Below are 21,366 nucleotides of genomic sequence, written 5' to 3' on the forward strand. Positions count from 1 at the left end.
GAAAAACCCATCAGAGTTTATTCCGACGGAAACTCCAATCGTGTGTACAGGACATTAGAGTTATGCCTTGTACACACGAGAGGAATTTGCGATGAAAAAGGTCAGACAGAATTTTTTCATCGGATATTCCGACCGTGTGTGCGCCCCATCGGACTTTTTTCCATCGGAGTTTATAAATATAACATGTTTTATTTTTTTCAGATGGAAGCATTGAACTTTTCTCGGCTCGTTGTAGTGTTTTACGTCACCGCGAATTTGGTCTGACAGTGTGTATGCAAGACAGCTTGAACGGAATTCCGACGGAAAATTCCATCGGATTTTATCCCATCGGAAATTTCGATCGTGTGTACAATGTATTAGTGTGAGGCTTAGTTTGGGAGTTAAAGGGAAGGTTAGATTTAGTTCTACAGGAAAGCATAATATGATGGTTAGACATTTGGGTTAAAAGAAGGGTTAGTATCAAGGTCTATGTTAAGGATACATGGAGGTATAGTGAAAGTGTTGATGTGAGAGTGACAAGGCGAGTTGGTCTGAGTATTAGTGTCAGATTTAAAGGGAATGTTATTGTTACTGTTAAGCCCTGTACACACGATCGGATATCTGATGGAATCTAATCTGATGGATTTTTTCATCGGATATCTGATGAAGCTGACATTCATCAGTCTTGCCTTCACACCATCAGTCAAAAATCCGATCGTGTCCAACGCGGTGACGTAAAACACTATGACGTGCTGAGAAAAATAAAGTTCAATGCTTCCAAGCATGCGTCGACTTGATTCTGAGCATGTGTGGATTTTTGACCGATGGACTTCCACACAGACGATCGTTTTTTTTAAAACGTTTTTTTATCCATAGGAACATTTTAAAACATGTTCTATTTTTTTTTCACCGATAGAAAACAAACCGATAGGGCCAACACACGATCAGTCCATCGGTCTGTTTTCATCAGACAAACCGATCGTGTGTACAGGGCTTTAATGTGGTCTTTGCTATATTCTCCCAGATACCCACGTAGACCAGCATATGATTCTCTGCAGTATATGCAGGTATTTAGGCCTTGTGATCAGTGTGATTCTTCACCGGTTTTGGTACACAAGAAACAAATCTTTTTCCTACCCCCTGGAACGTATATATGCTTATATTTTCTCACCTTTGTTGAAAAGTAAGCATGCTTATGTTCTCAGGCTGAGTAAGAAACACCTTGCATCCTTTATCTGTTCTCTATGCAGAACCAAACCTGCTTACAAAAAAAGTGTTTGTCAGTATGTGTACAAACATGGTTGCTGATGGTTAAATATTTTTTATTTACTTCATACTTTTACAAATTCTTCTTAAAACATGTCTGTTGGTTAGGTAAGTATTTAGACTTATTTTTTATCATTACTAAAAATTGTAGTTTGGTTAAATTATTGAAATATATTTCTATTGCTTTTGCTGCCTTTTTTTTCTTTTTCTTCTTATTCTTCCAGTAAGTAACTTGTGAACACATTGGCCTTTAATTACACTTTTTTTGTTGTAGGATTTTAACAGAATAGAGGTTTTATTCGTTCTCTCCAGTCTTTTTCAGCTTTCAGTGCCAGAAATGAAAGCCTTGGTCAAAACTGTATTTCTTAGGACACTGTGAGCTTTGACTATAATACTGCTCATAATCCAACGGATTGTTGTCTGACAGTATTGGCTTGATCTGTGACCTTGGTGGTCATGCCAGGAATTGAACTTCTGTTATACAGAACAGTAGTGGGTCTTGCACATTTTTCATGGTTATATGTCAAATCAGCATGCAACTGCTGTGCACTCATACTGCTTCTTGCCTTGCTATTATTAAAGGCTTTGTTATGTATCAGCTCTTCAGTAGATATTTTGGATCTGTTTGGAGTGCGCAGAAAACAGTTTAAGAGGTTTAGTTACTCTATGACTACCACATTTCTACATCTATTGAGTGAAAATGTAAGGTAATTTAAGCAAAAAGAAATCTTGAATAGCAATTTTTATTTCAGAAAATGTATTGGCTGTTGCTTATATAATTTTTTTTTAACCAGTTTCAGACCAGCCGCTGCAGTTATACTATGGCAGGTTGGTCCGGCTGGGCAAAGCGTTGTAGCTGTACGTCAGGCGCGCCGCCCGCCTAGGGGGCACGCGTGCCCCCTAGACCCCGGCAATGATCAGATTTGCTTCAGAACTGATCAGTTTCCAGGCCAATGATTACTGGCCTGGACCTGGTGATCAGTCCTGGCGAATGAAATGCTTCCCCTGCCTGTGTAAGTGTAAACACAGGTAGGGGAAGTGATGTCATCTCTCCTCGTGGAACGCTTTTCGCTCCAGAGAGAGGAGGGAAGACATCTCAGAGTAAATGCACCAACACTACACTGACACAAGTACATGTAGGTACACTCAGGGCCGGGACAAGGGGTGGGCAGGATGGGCAGCTGCCCCTGGCGCAATGGTTTATTGCAGGGATGGGGTGGGCACCCTGACCCTAACCCTAAGGGAAAGAGGGGCGCAGTTTGCCATCTTTGCCCTGGGCACTGGATGACCTTGTCCTGGCACTGGGTACACTTGTCACCCCCCGATCACCCCCCAGTTAACCCATTCACCCCCTGTCACTGTGTCACCCAGTGCATTGTTCATATTTTTTTTGATCAATGTACTGGTGTCATTAGTGACAAAAAACAGTGTTAGGGTACATAGTGGTAGGCTCAGATAGGTCTAGAGAACCCCCTAACCCCCCCTAATAAAGGTTTAACCCCTTGATCACCCCCGTTACCAGTGATCACTGTATTAGTGTCACAGGTGACGCTGGTTAGCTAGGTATTTTTTATAGCGTCAGGACACCCGCGGTATATTACCTAAATCCAAGTTAAACTCCCTGATCACCCGGCGGGTGATATCAGTTATGTTTTAGTGTCAGTTAGGATTTGCATCACCCCAGGCAGCATCAGATTAGTGCCAGCAGCGCTAACTCCCTTGCACGCACCATACACCTCCCTTAGTAGTATAGAGTCTGAACGGATCAATGTCTCCAAATTTGTGGCAGTATTGAATTGTAAGTCTTGTTAACTTGCTGCACATTTTCACTGGCAAGTTATACACTTTCAGAGCACTTGAAGCACAAGTTCTAGTTGTCACTTTTCCAATTTGTACCAGTGGTGAGTCTACAGCAAGAGCTCTGCAAGTCAATAACATGAAAATTCAACCACAGTGACCCCTGTGGTGGGATGACTATGGCACAACATAACTGAACCAGAACTTGCCGCAGACTTGCAGAATATTTTCAAAGAAAGTTGATTTGGAGTCATGTAATGCAGGCTTGCTGCAATTATGCAACACACTTCTGAAGCCTGGCAAGTCTAGCAATAGCTTAGCAAGTCATTTTTAAACTTGCAGCACAATTGCTTGCTATCTGGGAAACCCCCTTTTTTGGCCATAATATGCTTACCTTACCTTACCACCAGTATTAATTTCGACGTCAAATTTCGATTTAGTTTTAGTCATAGTCTTTTGACTAAAATGCCATTTAAGTTTTAGTTGTATTTTAGTCATCTGAAATGTTTTAGTTTTAGTTGTATTTTAGTAGACTAAAATCTCCTGTACATTTTAGTCATCTAAAATAGAATGGGTTTAGTTAAATTGCAATGCATTATTAAAGCATTTCTTTCGAATTGCCAAACTCATATACTCCTGGAGTAAAAATCGAATAACATTATTATTTATGGTATAAATCTGAGAAGACATGCCAAATATTTACTTTTTAATCCGGTTCAGATAAGCATCGTCCCAAAATATATCTATGCATAGAATCTTTTGAAACAAAGCAGGGACTTTAGATATGCCAATGAAAACCAATTGTAGAAATGTAAATATATATATATTGTATTCAATTTCACATTAAATTGTTTCTTTAAAAACATTAAAAACATAATTTTCATGATAGTCTATCAAGAACAAATAAGGAACAAAGAAATTCCTTTAGGTAATTCGGAGCTTTATCAATTGGAAATATTCCACTGATAGCTCCACAAATGGTCTACGTGTTTCATGGGATCCCCTGCTTCCTCAGGACTGTGTGAACTTCATGAACAAATCTGTATTTTGAGCTCTGACTGACCTACTTATTCCTATGTGGTAGTGCAGTGTTAATTTTGGCGTCAAATTTTAAATTAGTTTTAGTCATAGTCTTTTGACTAAATGCCATTTTAGTTTTACTCATATTTTAGTCTTTTGACTAAATGCCATTTTAGTTTTACTCATATTTTAGTCTTTTGACTAAAATGCCATTTTAGTTTTAGTTATTATTTAGTCATCTTAATTGTTTTAGTTGTAGTTGTTTTTTAGTTGACTAAAATAGTGTTTATTTATAAAAAATATTTTTGTCTACAAATCTAACACTGCTTACCACAGTTCACGGTTCATGAAATGCATTATGGTAATTGGGACCCCTTTTTTTTAAATGACAGACATGAAAGTTCAGGGCAAATTCTATCTCGAGCCAAATGAGAATCCCATCCATAATTAGCATCAGTGGGATATGATGTTGGCGTTACTACTGTGCGAGGGAGGTAATGTAATCCTTCCCACACAGGAAATTCTCTGGAGGAGAACTAGGGACCGGGCACATAGTAGCCAGGGCTGGTGCAAAGATTTTTGACACCCTAGGCAAAACCAAATTTTTCCGCCCCCATTAGCTCCACCCCTGACTCCACCCACCTTGCCCTGCCCATGTAACAGGAGGTGGTGCTACACAGGAAGCCAGCATCAGTGCTGGCTCTAATTACACTATCGGTTGGACGGAGCAGCTGCCTGAGACTGAGTTAGTTACATGTTGCAGCCTGCAGACATGGAGGGAAATCAGTGGTTGGGCGCCCCTAGGCAGCAGTGCGCCCTAGGCGGTTTCCTAGTTTGCCTATGGTAGCACCGGCCCTGATAGTAGGGCAGTTGTATCCCCACCAAATCCTCCCTCCCTCCTCTTTTATTGGCCACTTCTTCATTCTACTAAATGCAGTTGTCAATAAAAAAGAAGGTAGAGTGCAAGGCAGAAATGAGGGAGCCACGTTGTTCTTTGTAGTGATTTGCTCTGTCCCTTATGCAAATGAAGCAGCATAATGACATACCAGGAGGGTGGTGTGAAAAGCCAAAGACCTCTGATCTGTACAGCTAATAGAGCTCAAGCCAGGAGGTAATAAAGAGTATCAGGTCCTGATGCTATGCTTTAACAGTAGCTGAGAAACATATATTTGCAAGTATGCATGTATGAATTATTTTTAACTTGCAATCTCAGAGCGTTTGCATTAAAAAAAAAAAAACTGCTTTACATGTCTCCCAAATATGCCATATTAGGTAAACTTTAATCTTCTGTAACAAGATAATACTTTGTATGACATACAGATTTTGTGCCTTTTGGGTGGGTAAAGCTATGTACAGAAAACTGTATGTTTGCAGATACATAAATAAAATAAGAAATTACCTATTTGAAGCAATCAGAAATTGGCTTTCTTTTCTAATCCTGTGCTAAAAACGTGACAACTCAAATCCAGTTATTTTGAATTGGGCTACATACTTTGTTCCCCCACTTTGTTTTTTATTAATTGGCTCCATAGTTTTAAAAAATATTATTTATTCACAGGTTAATGCTCTCTCATTCTTTTAACAAAAATAATGATGGACATTTCCAGCAAAGGATAATAAATGAGTCTCTTAATTATTTGTTTAGTCTTGTTACACAAAACTATTTTCCTTTTATGTTCTTTTGCCTTGTTCCCCCAATGGGACTTTTGCAGCATGCAAGTGCATAATTCAATAAATTATTAAATTATAGAACAAATAATATTATCCCATTATAGGTACAAGTTCAACATTAAGAAGTATGTTGCCTGTTCTAAAATTTAATTGTTTTACAATTAACAAAAGAGATGCTGTTTTATCTCAACAACTAGAAGATTTTGTTTTACTCAGGAGACTCTGTTCCAACAGACAACGGGTCTGTCCCTTGATACACATTATTAGAGTCTATTGAACGACAAGCAAGCAAATGTGCTGTCACTGGCCTTGTTCAAATAGAATATGTTTATTTTTGCTGCACTCTTGGGATAGTGAAGGCAATATCAATGAGCAGGTCATGTGGCCATGTTAGGAAGGCATTTGATTTGTATCCCCCCTTTTGAATTCGATTTTTGTGCAGGATATATCTAATTAGATCACGTACTGAAAAAAAAAATGTAATGGCAACTTCATCTGTATAACAGATGTACATGACATGATAATATTCAAATAATATTTATATAACATTAGGAAATTATTATACATACATATTTTAATGAATACAGCAGATTTATTTTAACACATATATATTTAAAAAATCTTTTAAACAAAAGGACACATTTAAAATACAAGCAAAAAAGCTGTTGTTAAATATATGTTGTTAAGCGAATACGATTCTAATATGCAGGACTAAACAATAAATATGTTTATTTTGGAGGCCAAAGGTTTAGTCACCAATCAATGCAGCCAATAGTTTTCACAGGTCCAAGTTGGCATGCCTCATTTCAGACAGTGATGCTTTGTGGAAGCAAAGTATATATCAAGGACGCTCTGGATGCAGGACCTAGCAAATAAAGTCTGTTTTGGAATGGATAGGCATTTCCATAATATACAATTATTTTAATGAAGCTTGTAATAATTTTTACTCCCAGTGTCATTGCCATATATAAGTTATGCACGGTACAAATATGGTGTGCTGGCTTGTTTTTACGCCCTTTTTTTTCCTTTTTTTTTTTCAATGTTGTTAAGGCAATATTTATCTGCACCTGTGTGTTACGTTTCATCTGTGTTTGTTTTTGTTGTTCCCGAGTTCTGTGTCCAAGGTTTGCAGTGACTATTCGGTGGCCTCCTGCTGTCATAGCACTGTTTTTCTTTTTATTAATTACCGCCCATAGCCCCGCCCACAGTGCCGCCCATAGACTATACGAAGTCTAGCTTCTATGAAGCTGTCGTCATTGGCTGAAGAAGGAACCAATTAGCAGTTTCGAAATGTGTCCCTTTCTGATGACACACTTCCTGTTTAGTGTTCCATGCTGGTTTTTGTCCCACTTCCGCTGTCATCATTTCCGGGCTCCATACTCCACACTGGCCCAGACAGCACTATTGTGTTTCCAGAGCCTGGAGCGTCCACCGGCTGTTGTTTCCTGGATATTACTGGAAGTATTACATACTGGGACCTTCCTGCTTTGAGAACATCACCTGGATACACTTACTACATGCTCCTTCTCATCCTCTATCTTGTAAGTGTTTTTTAATCCTCTTGGGGATGTTAAAAAGTTTTTATTTCTGCACTTAGAGGCGTCTTAGTTTGTTGTTTGCTTTGTGAAAGCAGCCATCTTGGTCAAGGCTTGGCTTTGCTTCCCCATGTGAGAACCACCCCTCTGATGAATGGTAGGGGAACCACAGAAAGCATAGAACCACAGAAAGAAAGAAGTAGAAGCAGTAAGATCTTTGCACTGCATGCTGCCAGGTACAGCTTCTTCTCTTTTTTTTTTACAAAGTAAGAATTTTCTTAAAAGGAAATGTCAGTATCACAAAACATTGCAGGGTAAAAAAGATGGTACAAAAATATTCCCAGTATACATTATTTACACATGTCTGTATAGAGAATACCAGTCAACCATATCCAATAGTTCTATTAGAAAAAGAGATTATAAGATATTTACTAGGAGGACACTCTCACCCAAACCAGTGAGCCTTGGATAGACACTGGAAGGTCCCCATGGGGGGGGAGCAGAGGGGGAGACACAGGGGGGACACAGGTGGGGAGGAGAGAAAAAAGGAGGGGGCAAGTAACAGTGGAGAGGACATGGAGGGGGGTAGAGGGATATGTAGAGGGAGGAAGGGGAGATTGGGGGGGGGGGACCGATGACAGCCAGGCCAGGGTTCACCTGGCCCAATATTGTAGATAAATGTAAGGGTCCGCTTTCTGGCTGGGTGGAGAAATCTCTAGCTGTAAAGAGCCCCAGGAGTCTATCCAGAAGGACCATATTTTGTCAAACTTACTCGGACAGTTCCTATTGATATATGTTATTTTATATAAAGGTAAGACATTTTTCAGGGTATTCCGCCAGCTGGTGAAGGTGGGTCTTAATTCAGTCTTTCACTTCAGTAAAATTTCTCTGCCAACATAGTACGTGGAATATATTATGAAAAATTTGCCATATTTTCTCACCGTGGGGTCAGTGATAACATTCAACAACAGGACCTCAGGAGTTAGTGGGAGTGTTTTCCCCGCACTGTGATTGACATCCCCCAAACCTGTTCCCAGAAGTTGTACAGAGGGGGGCAATGACATATCATATGTATAAAGGAAGCCTCCAGGTCTCTACATCATGGACAGGACAAGGATCTAGTTGCCAGTCTGCATGCTGTATAGTAAGCCCTGTGTAAAAATATCAGTTGTATAAAACGATCTCTAGCAGAGATCAGATTGGTAACATAGGAGGAAACACGGCTTTCCCAGTCCTCATCAGAGAGGGATAGGATATCCTGCTGCCATTTCGTAAGGACCTTAGGTAATTTAGAAGTTGGGGACACAAAGAGGTGGAAATATAGTGTGGACAAGGGGCTTATCAGGATTTTAGTTGACAATAAACGCTCTACTGGATCTGACTCGAGGGTGATACCACTGGGGAATTGATGTTGAAAGGCGTGTTTTACCTGCAAATATCTAAAGAACATCCAGTTGTGAAAGATTATTTGCTGCCTTAAGGTCTAGAAATGTACTCAATCCAATCCACCCCCTGTTACCAGGTGCTTCAGCCCTACAATGCCTCTAGGGGCCCAGACCTGAGGGTCAGGAATGCTGCGCATATGAGAGAGGTTAGGGTTGCCCCACAGAGGAATGTGGGAAGAGAAGGTCTCCGGAGAGCGACATGATGACCTAGCTCGATGCCAGACTGTTATTGCTGTATGCATTAAAGTTGTTAACTCAGTCCGCCCTGCCCCCTTGGAACACTAGGTTTCTGAGTGTACCGTATGACCCCAGGTTACCGCCGGATTGTCCTTGGGCTGCGAGAACCACCAGCAGACCGTCACTAAGACAGCCACCCAGTAATATTGTTGGAAGTTGGGGAGGGCTAGTCCAACTTGTCCTACTGGTAGCTGCAGTGTGGAGATCGCCAGTCTAGGCACCCTACCTAGCCAGATAAAGGAGATGACAATGGACTTTAGTCTTTTAAAGAATGACGTGTGGGCAGTTTCTAAAGAAATACAAAAATTTAGGGAGAAAAAACTTTTTTTATAAAATTTACCCTGCCAACTGGGGTAAGGGGGAGTGTCTTCCAGTCCATATAGCACCACAAGAATGACATCAGCAGGGGCATTAGGTTACCCAGTACCCAGTGACCGGTTCGTCCATGCGTATCCCCAGGTATTTAAGGCTGTCCACCCAGACTAGCGGACTCTGCATAAGTGGTCTAGGCTGTGAAGAATTCAAGGGATATATGAGGGATTTTTCCCAGTTAACCCTAATCCCCGAATATGATACAAATACATCAATTATATGTAGGGCCACTTGGAGGGAAGAGAAGACATCACTCAAATACAGGACATTGTCATCTGCATACAAGGATATTTTCTTCTCTACCACCCCCACTTGGATTCCCTTGACCGCAGATTCAGCTCATATCCACAAGGCCAAGGGTTCCACTGAAATCGCAAACAACCCTGGTGAAAGCAGGCCCCCCTGTCTGTTGCCTCTGCCCAGTGGGAAGGCCGGGGATAGTGAGTTGTTGTTGCACACCCGAGCCCTGGGTGAGGCATACATCAGACACTTAATAAAAACCGGGCCCAAACCCAAATTTCTGAAGGACAGGCCAGAGGTACTCAACCAAGTCAAATGCTTTCTCCGCATCCAGGGACACCACTGCCCCCGGACTGTCCTCCACAGCCCTGTCCATATGCATCAGCAGTCTGCGTATATTTATGTCTGTCCCTCTGCCCGGCATAAACACAGACTGGTCTTGGTGGATTAAAGCCATGGTTACAGAACTAAATCGGCCGGCCAGTACTTTAGCAAGTTTTTTAAAATCAACATTTAAAATAGAAATCGACCGATATGATGAACACAATTCAGGGTTCTTGTCAGGCTTAGGGAGGACCACTACCACTGCTTCAGACATGGACAGGGGCAACTCGCCTGCTCAAGGACTTTTAAAAGCACCTCTCGGTATAAAGGCAGGAGATCATCAGCGTACGATTTAAAAATTTCCAATGGGATACCCATCCATACCCGTCTTTCCGCCCTGCAGAGACTTGATTGCCGACTGTATCTCATTGAGGGTCAGGGGGCTGTCTAGCCTCTCCCTAGAGGAGTCTGTAAGACATGGTAGATCCACCTGAGCTAAGTACTCATGCATCTCTCCTTCTGTGTACAACACCCTGGAGCTATACTGTTCCTGATAGTGTGAGGCAAACCGGGCATTAATCTGCATTGGATCTGTTAGGATGTTCCCAGTGGAGGACTGAATATGGGAGATAGACACCGGAGAGGAGTTCTCCTGTGACAACCAGGCCAACAGACGACCACTCCTCTCTCCTTGTTTAAAAATACTCTGGAGCAGATGAATTTTAGCAGTGGAGATACAAATAAGGGACACATCCCGCAGGGCTGCCCGAAGGGAGGAATAGACTTGGGGGTCCAGATCCTTAACATAATCAGTCTCCAAAACTATAGCCTTAGCTTCGGCCACCTGTAGTTCTTTGCAAGCCCCCCTACCGACCCTCCCAATGTGTTCCTGAAAACTACCCCTCATGCAGGCCTTAAATGCATCCCAAGTTACAGGAATGGGGAAAGATTTATCCTGTGCGTTTCAGAACGTGATCATATCTGCCTTGAATGGCATGTGCACCCTCGAGTCAGACAACCAGAATCTAGAGAGATGCCACAGGCCCTCTGATGGAGGGCAAGTCAACCCCAGCGGTAGGAAGATAGGAGCATGGTCAGATATACCCCTAGGCAGAATAGTAGTAAAACGGACAAACCCCCGCAGTACACCAGATCAATTGGCGTGTCTCTACCGCCAGACATCCGTGAAATTAAAGGCTTCTGCACCAGGCCCTCAATTCAGTAGCAGAGACGGATGTCTGGGGTAATCCATCAATCCCAGGATCCAGGACCATATTAAAGTCTCCAAATGTCAGGATATTATCAGTGGCATACTGCAAGAACCTGGACACTAGCTCATACAGGAAGGCAACTGGCGTACATGCAATCCCACAATAACAATTTCCAGATTCATTATATTTGCACAAAGGATGACATATCGACCCCCAGGATTTACATCCAGGGCCAACAGATCCTCAAAGATTTGCGGATCATTAGCTAACTCCTCGCAAGAGATTAGAATAAGTGGAGTGATATGAGTGACCAACCCAGGGCCTCCTAAGGCTCAGGAGTCTTCCCCCAGTCAGGTGAGTCTCCTGGAATATACAGATATGGGGGGACTGTCACTGCAGAAACACAAGCAATCCTTTTATTTTTGAGTTTAAGCCCCTGGTGTTTCGGGACATTTTACAGATAGACATAGGGTCTTATAATCAAACCTATATGAGGATGAATTGCAGAGCTAAGCTTGGCCACAGAGGCCACAGGTTGGCCACCCACCACACCACTAAACAGTAACAGGGCTATAGGTTTCCCCAGACAGAACAGTAGATATACAGTATATTGCAGATAGCATACTGACATGTATATTAAAAAACAGAACTATAAAGACGAACAAAATGAACGCGCTGTCATAGCAACCACCAGAGCATCGCTTGTCAGCTGGCACGGCTCCGAGTCACATGATTGTGGAGGAGGGACCTGCCTCACCGGGGATTGGGACTCCTTGGCAGGAAGGAGTGGTTTGCGCGCAGCTCACCCGCTGCTGCTAGCTGGATGCCTTCTCTCCTCAGCCCCTGCTCTCCCACCTTCAGGAGGATTACCTTCCATATGCTGGCCACAGTCACCTGCAGGAATGCTCTGATTTTACAACCCTTGTAAAGTGCAACTTGCTTTTAATTGTCAGAGAAAGTTGGATAGAAAAATGGACTTTATAGGTACACGCGTAAACTTAAATGTAAAAATAGTTTAAGTTGAATCGGATAAAGTTAAAAACAATGGCCCAGATTCAAGAAGCAATTGCGCCCGTGTAACCATAAGTTACACGGTGCAATTGCTTACTTGCTCCTGTGTAACGAGTGCTCCTGATTCAGGAACCTCGTTACACCGACTGCAGCCTAAAATCTGCGCGGCATAAGGCTCTTATGCCTCGCAGATTTTAGGCTGCATTCTTGCGTGTGCCGCTAGGGGGCACTCCCATTGTGATCAGCGTGTAGTATGCAAATTGCATACTACCAACTGATTCACAAACTTGCGCGGGCCCCGCGCAAGCCAGGTACAGAGTTTCCGTACGGCAACTTTAGCGCAAGGCTGCCCCTTCTAATAGTAGGGGCAGCCAATGCTAAAGTATAGCCGCCGCTCCCGCGACGTGAAATTTGAATTTCACGTCGTTTGCGTAAGTGATTCGTGAATGGCGCTGGACGCCATTCACGTTCACTTTGAAGCAAATGACGTCCTTGCAACGTCATTTGCCGCAATGCACGTCGGGAAAGTTTCCAGACGGAGCATGCGCTGTACGCTCGGCGCGGGAGTGCGCCTAATTTAAATGATTCCCGCCCCCGGCGGGATCATTTACATTGTGCGCGCTTACGCCGGGCAATTTTGACGGCGCGCCCTTGCAATTTAGGGAGCTACTGCTCCGTGAATCGAGGGCAGCGCAAAATATTTGCGGGGGCGCAGGGCAAAATCGTTGCCCTGCTCCCCCGCAAATATCGCGCAAATGTACCTGAATCTGGACCAGTATACATGAGCCCATATTAAAGCGGAGGTTCACCCATAGAGAACACATTTTCCCCTTAGATGAATGCTCGTTTTGTCTAGGGGAATCGGCTAGTTGTTTTAAAATATGATCTGTACTTACCGTTTACGAGATGCATCTTCTCCGCCGCTTCCGGGTATGGGCTGCGGGACTGGGCGTTCCTTCTTGATTGACAGTCTTCCGAGAGGCTTCCGACGGTCGCATCCATCGCGTTACGATTTTCCGAAAGAAGCCGAACGTCGGTGCGCAGGCGCAGTATAGAGCCGCTACGAGTGACGCGATGGATGCGACCGTCGGAAGCCTCTCGGAAGACTGTCAATCAAGAAGGAACGCCCGCTCCCGAAGACCCATACCCGGAAGCGACGGAGAAGATGCATCTCGAAAACGGGTAAGTACTGCTCATATTTTAAAACAACTAGCCGATTCCCCTAGACAAAACGAGCAGGAATCTAAGGGGAAAAGGTAAAAAAATAAATAAATGGGTGAACTCCCGCTTTAAAAAACATGTAAATGGATGACTTCAATGACTCTTATACCACCTATAATACAAAAACGGAATCATATATATGGAAGTACAATAACTAAAACATATAGCAATGTAAATACAAAGTTGGTTTGATACATAGGGTGGTTGGGTCGTGTTGAGAAGTCGCTCATGGGAATCGCTCTGTTTTAAATTGTCGTTTAGTCATCAAATAAAACTGTATTGCACAAGGAGCCATTGCACTCTGCCTTTCCTTTAACCACTTTAGCCCCAGGAGAATTTACCCCCTTCCTGACCAGAGCACTTTTTGCAATTTGGCACTGCGTCGCTTTAACTGACAATTGCCAGGTCGCTCGATGTTGCACCCAAACAAAATTGACGTCCTTTTTTCCCACAAATAGAGATTTCTTTTGGTGGTATTCGATCACCTCTGCAGTTTAAATTTTTTACGCTATTAAAAAAAAGAGCGAACATTTTGAAAAAAAAAGCAATATTTTTTACTTTTTGCTATAATAAATATCCCCCCCCCAAAAAAAAATATATATATATATATATATATATATATATATATATATATATATATATATATATATATATAAAAAATAATCTTTTTCAGTTTAGGCTGATATGTATTCTTCTACATATTTTTGGTAAAAAAAATTGCAAGAAGCGTATATTGACTGGTTTGCGCAAAAAAAATAGGGGATCGTTTTATTGCACTTTTGTTATATTTTTTTTTTATTAGTAATGGCGATGATCTGCGATTTTTATCATGACTGCGACATTATGGCGGACACATCGAACACTTTTGACACTATTTTGGGACCATTGTCATTTATACAGCAAACAGTGCTATAAAAATGCACTGATTACTGTGTAAATGACACTGGCAGGGAAGGGGTTAAACACTAGGGGGAATTAAGGGGTTAAGTGTGTCCTAGGGAGTGATTCTAACTGTGGGGGGATAGACTCACTACAGCATGACAGAGATCACTGCTCCCGATGACAGGGAGCAGTAGATCTTTTTCATGTTGCTAGACAGAACAGGGAAATGCCTTGTTTACAATGTCCCGTGCAAATTCCAAAAGGGTCTTGTTCGTTTTTGGGTCCGGTTCTGGTGTGAATTCAGGCAAAAATTTGGACTTGAATCAGAAACACAGAAACAGAAACACACCGTACCCCAGGCTGAAAACCACGTCCGCACGTATGTAAACCCAGCCTGAAGGGAACCTCTGTCATGGAAAAAATGTGTAGACTACCACTGTGTTCTTTTGAAATTCTAGTTGCCTGGAGTCGTACTAGTGTTTTTGGTTAAATACTCTACTTCCTTAATATTCACATGCACCAACATTTCTGCGGAACCTTTAATTTCACAGTCGTGGAGGCAAATATGAAGACAGTCCACTGCACTGAAATGGTGTAAAAATGTTTTTGTTGGTCCTTGTGGGAGCTGAAAATTCAGACTGATGGCTTGGCCAGTGTGGGAAAACCCAATGATAATTACCCATTAGAATGATGCAACAGATCCAAATTCTCTACACATTTTGTTCACTTGCGGCCAGTAAAAATGTACAATTGTTTTCATATTATATAAATTGTAGTTCTTAATGTTACATGATTGTCATCATGTCATCAAAGATCACTGGACCTGTTAGAAAAGAACATTTCATTGGAGAAAATAGCTGCACTGCCATTGCTGAATCTCTTTTGAAGATGCTAGTGCCTGGCTTTCATGCTGGTCCCAAAGCCTTTCTAGCTTGTAATTTTTTACAGAAAGAATAAAGACAATAAAATCAGATGTTAAAACTTACAAACGTGTGCCTGATAAATAATTCACTGCATGATGAAGCTGCTGAAAAAGTATGATAGCCAGGGAGCTACTATTATTATAACAGGAAGCTGAGAATGGCAATGCCTATATATTTACCTCATGTCAGTTTCCCTCCAAAAGCCAGCCTAAAGCATAAAGCAGAGTACAGTAACCATTACCAATCAGATTATTTCTTATTGTCTGCCATGAGTAAAGTGAAATTTGGTCGGTTGCCATGGTTAATACACTTTGCAATTAGCCAGTCACATGTTAGTATACATGTGCATGTGTTAGTGTTTTACTTGTTTCAGAGAAATGCCACCATTTTTCAATATCAGCATCGCAATAATAATATTTTTTGGAACTCGGTTATAATATATAATAGTATTAATTAGAAAGACTTCCTTTCTTTACGATGAGCATGTCACAGTTTTCTTCAGTAGTTCAAAACTCATAACTTCCCAAGATGACATTTGCCTGACTGATAATAAAAATGACCTTTGTGAACCCTTTAAAATGTTTAAGTTCACAGTGAATAAGTTCAAATAAATGAACAGATTCCTATAGAGCTTCTCCACTTTATTTACAGTTAAAGTGCAAGTGTTATTTTACCTCAAGGTGGAACCTGACATAGGGAGTCAAACCCCTGGCTACTGTCCTGGATACTTCATAAACTCTTTTATTATTATTATTATTATTATTATTATTATTATTATTTAAAAATGCTTATAAACGCAGTCTTACCCATGGGCCTCGATGCGTATCTTTTATGCGTATGCATATTTTTCTGTCCACCTAATGCCGCGTACACACCATCGTTTTCTGCGATGGAAAAATGCGACGCTTTATGTGCTTTAAAAAAACGTCATTTTTCAAACTTCAATTTGAACAACGACGTAGCATACACACCATCGCTTTTTCACAACGCTCTAGCACAGCGCAGTTCCGTCAATCACGCACGACGTCACTATAAAGGGTCGTTTCCATGCGGAAGACGGCCTCTTTTGCTGATATCGTGTTGCTGCGTGTTAGTAAAAGTTTGGTGAGATACGATTCGTGATTTTCAGTGACTGTGCTTTAAATTTCGTTTTCTTGTCTATAAGCTGAAAAACACCTTAACGAATGTGCTGATTCCATTCTGAACAGTCGTTTTACATGAATGAGCGCTGCCGTCTCCTAACTTGCTTCTGAGCATGCGCGGGCTTAAATCGACGTTTTTACGTACACACGGTCAATGTTTAGAACACAGAAAACGACGTCGGCCAAAAACGACACATAAAATTGAAGCATGCTTCAATTTTTTTCTGTCGTTTTTTAGAAGACATAAAACGACGTTTTTGCCCACACACGGTCAATTAAATTGACGTTTTTGAAAATGACGTTTTTTTCCATCGCAGAAAACGATGGTGTGTACGCGGCATAAGAGTTTTGGGTCTTTTTGTACATCTCTATGTGTTCTAGATCCTTTTATTGTATTCTCCATAAAAAACTAATGACCCAGTAGCAGTAGAGAGCAGTTCCTGTCTTCCCAGAGGAAAGTATACAATGTTTTTACACCACCTGAGAGCCTCTCCATTGCCAAGCTACTAGACACTGATCTTTAAATGAAAAAAAAAAAATGGCTAAATCACATTTCAACAGCACCTTAAAGCAGTCCACTAAAGCCACTCAGCTGACCTATCCAAGATTACCAATGCCTGTTTACCTCAAAGCATGACCAAATGGCATCATCAGAAGAGGAGGACAAGATAGAAATTACCAGACTTGCCCAGCAAGTGGCTGCAACCAATTGGACAAGAAGTAGTGGAAGCCATGGTCGCAGGAGGTATAAACGTGCTCCAATAAGAAATGCCTGCTGAAGCACAAAACAAATACAAGGCAATAAGATTACCAGTCAACAACTTGGAAAACCAATCCCATAGGAGAAACCTGCACCAAAAGGCTGTCTGTCTTGCTTCAGATGAACATCTTCTTAAAAGATGAATGGGTGCACACACAAAGGAAACCTCAATCAAGATGTAAATCTCCCCAGTCAATTATAGTAAATTATTTGAACTATATAGACAAAACCAATATCTCGAGGGTCTGTTATACATAGGGAAAACTACAATTTGATGGACATCCTTTGCTGATATTTGTAGACTACTCAGCGAAGGTCACACGCAAACAAAAGGCGTTCAACCCAGTCTTTTCCACTCTGTTCACCAAGATCTGTTTTACCCTGACCTACCCTGATACACTTCACTTCTTAGTTAACGAATGGTGGACAGCACACCTTCCTGGACCCTAAGAAGCAGTGACTTTCTTTGCAGAGACAAACCTTGACTGAACCACAGACCCAGATCTTCTGTTAATGGGTAATTTTGGTCATGTTCTAATGTCAATATCCTGAGGGACAGCTAAGTATAGTTTACGTCAATGAAGGACGGACACAAAGGGGGTAGGGAAAGTGCTGCTCACCCCTGTAAAGGTAATGAAAAAAGGAAGGGTTCCCCAGTGGGGTTTTTAGGCAGCAAAAATTATATAAACAATTATAAAGACGTACCAATTTGTTGTAAAAAAGTAAAAAAATGTATTTAATAAGTACAAAGTCGTAAAATAATGAACTCTGGTACAGTTTATGCTGAGGACACATACATATGAGAATATAGCACCAAAATTACATGACACTGATCAACATGAATGGCTGATCTTCAGGTCAAGTTGTTCCTGACGCGTTTCGACCCCCACATATGGGTCTTCTTCGGAGGAAAGGGTATATGATGCAAACTATAACAGAGAGTAAATATATGGTAATAAAATACATAGATACATAGTACAATTTAAGTAAAAAATTAATTTAAAGTATATAGTTATCAACTCACAGATTGTGTTTCTCAGTTCTATTTGGACCAGAGTAAGGTTATAATCCTGAGGATCCCTAGTTACTTTTCTCCATACGGGTGGTTAGCACCCCCAAAAAGGCCTCAACGATGCCCCACAAGAGTGGCCTGCAGGGACCCACAGTATAACTGGGAAAAAATCCAAAAGTCCAGTCAGAGAGTGCGGGCCGGACAGGTGGAGGGGGAGCCCAGCAAAGCAATTGCCAGAGTGATGCCTATTAAGAAATTCAAATATAAAGTAGTTTTAATACCAAAACCTATATGTTTAAAGTATAAAGATTGATTGACTTGTTGTACAAGTAGATGGCGCTAGACATGCACATTATGCTCATTATAATGATGCATATATAAAATGGGACTGTGATATGTCATAGGAATTTTAAATTAATATAGATATGCACAGGATATTTTAAATGTTATATGAAATCATGAATTAAGATTAATAACAATATCAAAATTATATAGAATGGTGAATTCAATTTTTTTTTATATTCACTATATTATACTAATTATATATATATATCTTTCACTATTCAATTATAATTATCATATATTTTTTTGGCACCTCAACCCACTATTAGTCCTATATTGTAATCTTTATCGCCCTGTTACACATATAATTCTCTTTGAATTCACCATTCTATATAATTTTGATATTGTTATTAATCTTAATTCATGATTTCATATAACATTTAAAATATCCTGTGCATATCTATATTAATTTAAAATTCCTATGACATATCACAGTCCCATTTTATATATGCATCATTATAATGAGCATAATGTGCATGTCTAGCGCCATCTACTTGTACAACAAGTCAATCAATCTTTATACTTTAAACATATAGGTTTTGGTATTAAAACTACTTTATATTTGAATTTCTTAATAGGCATCACTCTGGCAATTGCTTTGCTGGGCTCCCCCTCCACCTGTCCGGCCCGCACTCTCTGACTGGACTTTTGGATTTTTTCCCAGTTATACTGTGGGTCCCTGCAGGCCACTCTTGTGGGGCATCGTTGAGGCCTTTTTGGGGGTGCTAACCACCCGTATGGAGAAAAGTAACTAGGGATCCTCAGGATTATAACCTTACTCTGGTCCAAATAGAACTGAGAAACACAATCTGTGAGTTGATAACTATATACTTTAAATTAATTTTTTACTTAAATTGTACTATGTATCTATGTATTTTATTACCATATATTTACTCTCTGTTATAGTTTGCATCATATACCCTTTCCTCCGAAGAAGACCCATATGTGGGGGTCGAAACGCGTCAGGAACAACTTGACCTGAAGATCAGCCATTCATGTTGATCAGTGTCATGTAATTTTGGTGCTATATTCTCATATGTATGTGTCCTCAGCATAAACTGTACCAGAGTTCATTATTTTACGACTTTGTACTTATTAAATACATTTTTTTACTTTTTTACAACAAATTGGTACGTCTTTATAATTGTTTATATAATTTTTGCTGCCTAAAAACCCCACTGGGGAACCCTTCCTTTTTTCAGTATAGTTTACGTCTGTTTATTTTATAGGGGATACATTTTCCATTTGGAGCCTTTTAACAGACCATGTTTTTGACTTTTGCTCCCTTGGAGACATACCATGTAGCGACAAGAACACTTTACCTCTCCCCCATATATGAAATACAACGGCTCTTGTGAACAAATCCAACTCTCTGGCTGGTGGATGTCTGAAAAGTGATATCTAATTCTTGCTATATAGTTTTCCCAAACTTTCCTAGGTGTTTGCTGATACTAAGGATTGTATTTAATGCTAATGGTCAGCTTCATGATCCTTGCCAGTTACTCATCTTCCCCCTTACACTAATGTATACCTGGTCCCACAATGCATATACCAGGGTTTAACCCTCTTATGCCGCGTACACACGATCGGTTTGTCTGATGAAAATGGTCTGATGGACTGTTTTCATCAGACTAACCGATCGTGTGTGGGCCCCATCGGTTATTTATCCATCGGTTAAAAAACTAGGAACTTGTTTTAAAATTATCTGATGGTTAACTAACCGATAGAAAAAAACGATCATCTGTGGGCACGTCCATCGGTTAAAAATCCACGCATGCTCAGAATCAAGTCAGCGCATGCTCGGAAGCATTGAACTTCATTTTTCTCAGCACGTCGGTGTGTTTTAAGTCACCGCGTTCTGAAACGATCAGTTTTTTAACCGATGGTGTGTAGGCACGACTGATGAAAGTCAGCTTCATCGAATATCTGATGAAAAAATCCATCAGACCGTTTTCATCGGATGAACCGATCGTGTGTACAGGGCATAACTTTTCTCTGTATAGATCACAAAGAGAAATTGGCTGTAGGCCTCTGCTCATTGACACCACTTTTTCCTTGTAATATTGTCTTACATTTTGCCTTGTTGCCTGAATATTATAGCAAAAAGAGAAATCTATGCATAAAGGTTCTGATCTTTTTTTCTTAAAGGGTACTTTTTTTATTTATTTTCAGTACACAACAAACAATAAACAGATACATGAAGCGAACATCGCTCAATCCATTCCAAAATATAGTAAACTGTTAAACATTCAACGGATACATAGCAGCACAAAAAAAAAATCACATGTCAATTTGCCCAATTGAGACCGTTCAGTGGGCAGGGGCTTCATTTAAACATCAAGGAGCAGGTGATATGGTACTCTCCGAGCTGACCCAGGAGCGCCAAATCTTTAAGATTTTTTTTGAGAATCCTCTGGCTTCATATGTCAACTTGTATAACCGTATAGCATGATTAATGGTAGTGAGCCCATGATTATGGGTGAGGATTGAGACTTCCAATGGAAGGTTATCGATTTCTTAGCATAAAACAATACTATACGCATAAAGATTTGTACATTCTTACATATACCATCATCATCAATATATCTCTGTAAACACCGCAGGGGATTACATATATTGGGTATCTGAGTTGGGGAGCTGATGAAGGCTGTGACCTCTGACCAGAACTTCCTAATCGAAAGTGCACTCCCACATCAAGTGAAAGAATGTGCCATCAGCCATGCCGCATCGGGAGCATAATGCAGAGGGTAGTGTATTGAGTTTAAACAGTTAACATGGTGTAAAGTGAGGCCTCGTACTCACGACCAAACATGTCTGCTGAAACTGGTCCGCGGACCAGTTTCAGCGGACATGTTCGTTCGTGTGTAGGCAGTAACGTACAGAATTCCAGCAAACAATCGTCGGCCAGACCGTTTTCCAACGAACAACTGTTTCCTGGTCTTGCTTTAAAACAGTCTGCTGGAATCGTGTCCGTCA

This window comes from Rana temporaria, chromosome 7 (genome assembly GCF_905171775.1).
Source record: "Rana temporaria chromosome 7, aRanTem1.1, whole genome shotgun sequence".
Taxonomy (NCBI): domain Eukaryota; kingdom Metazoa; phylum Chordata; class Amphibia; order Anura; family Ranidae; genus Rana; species Rana temporaria.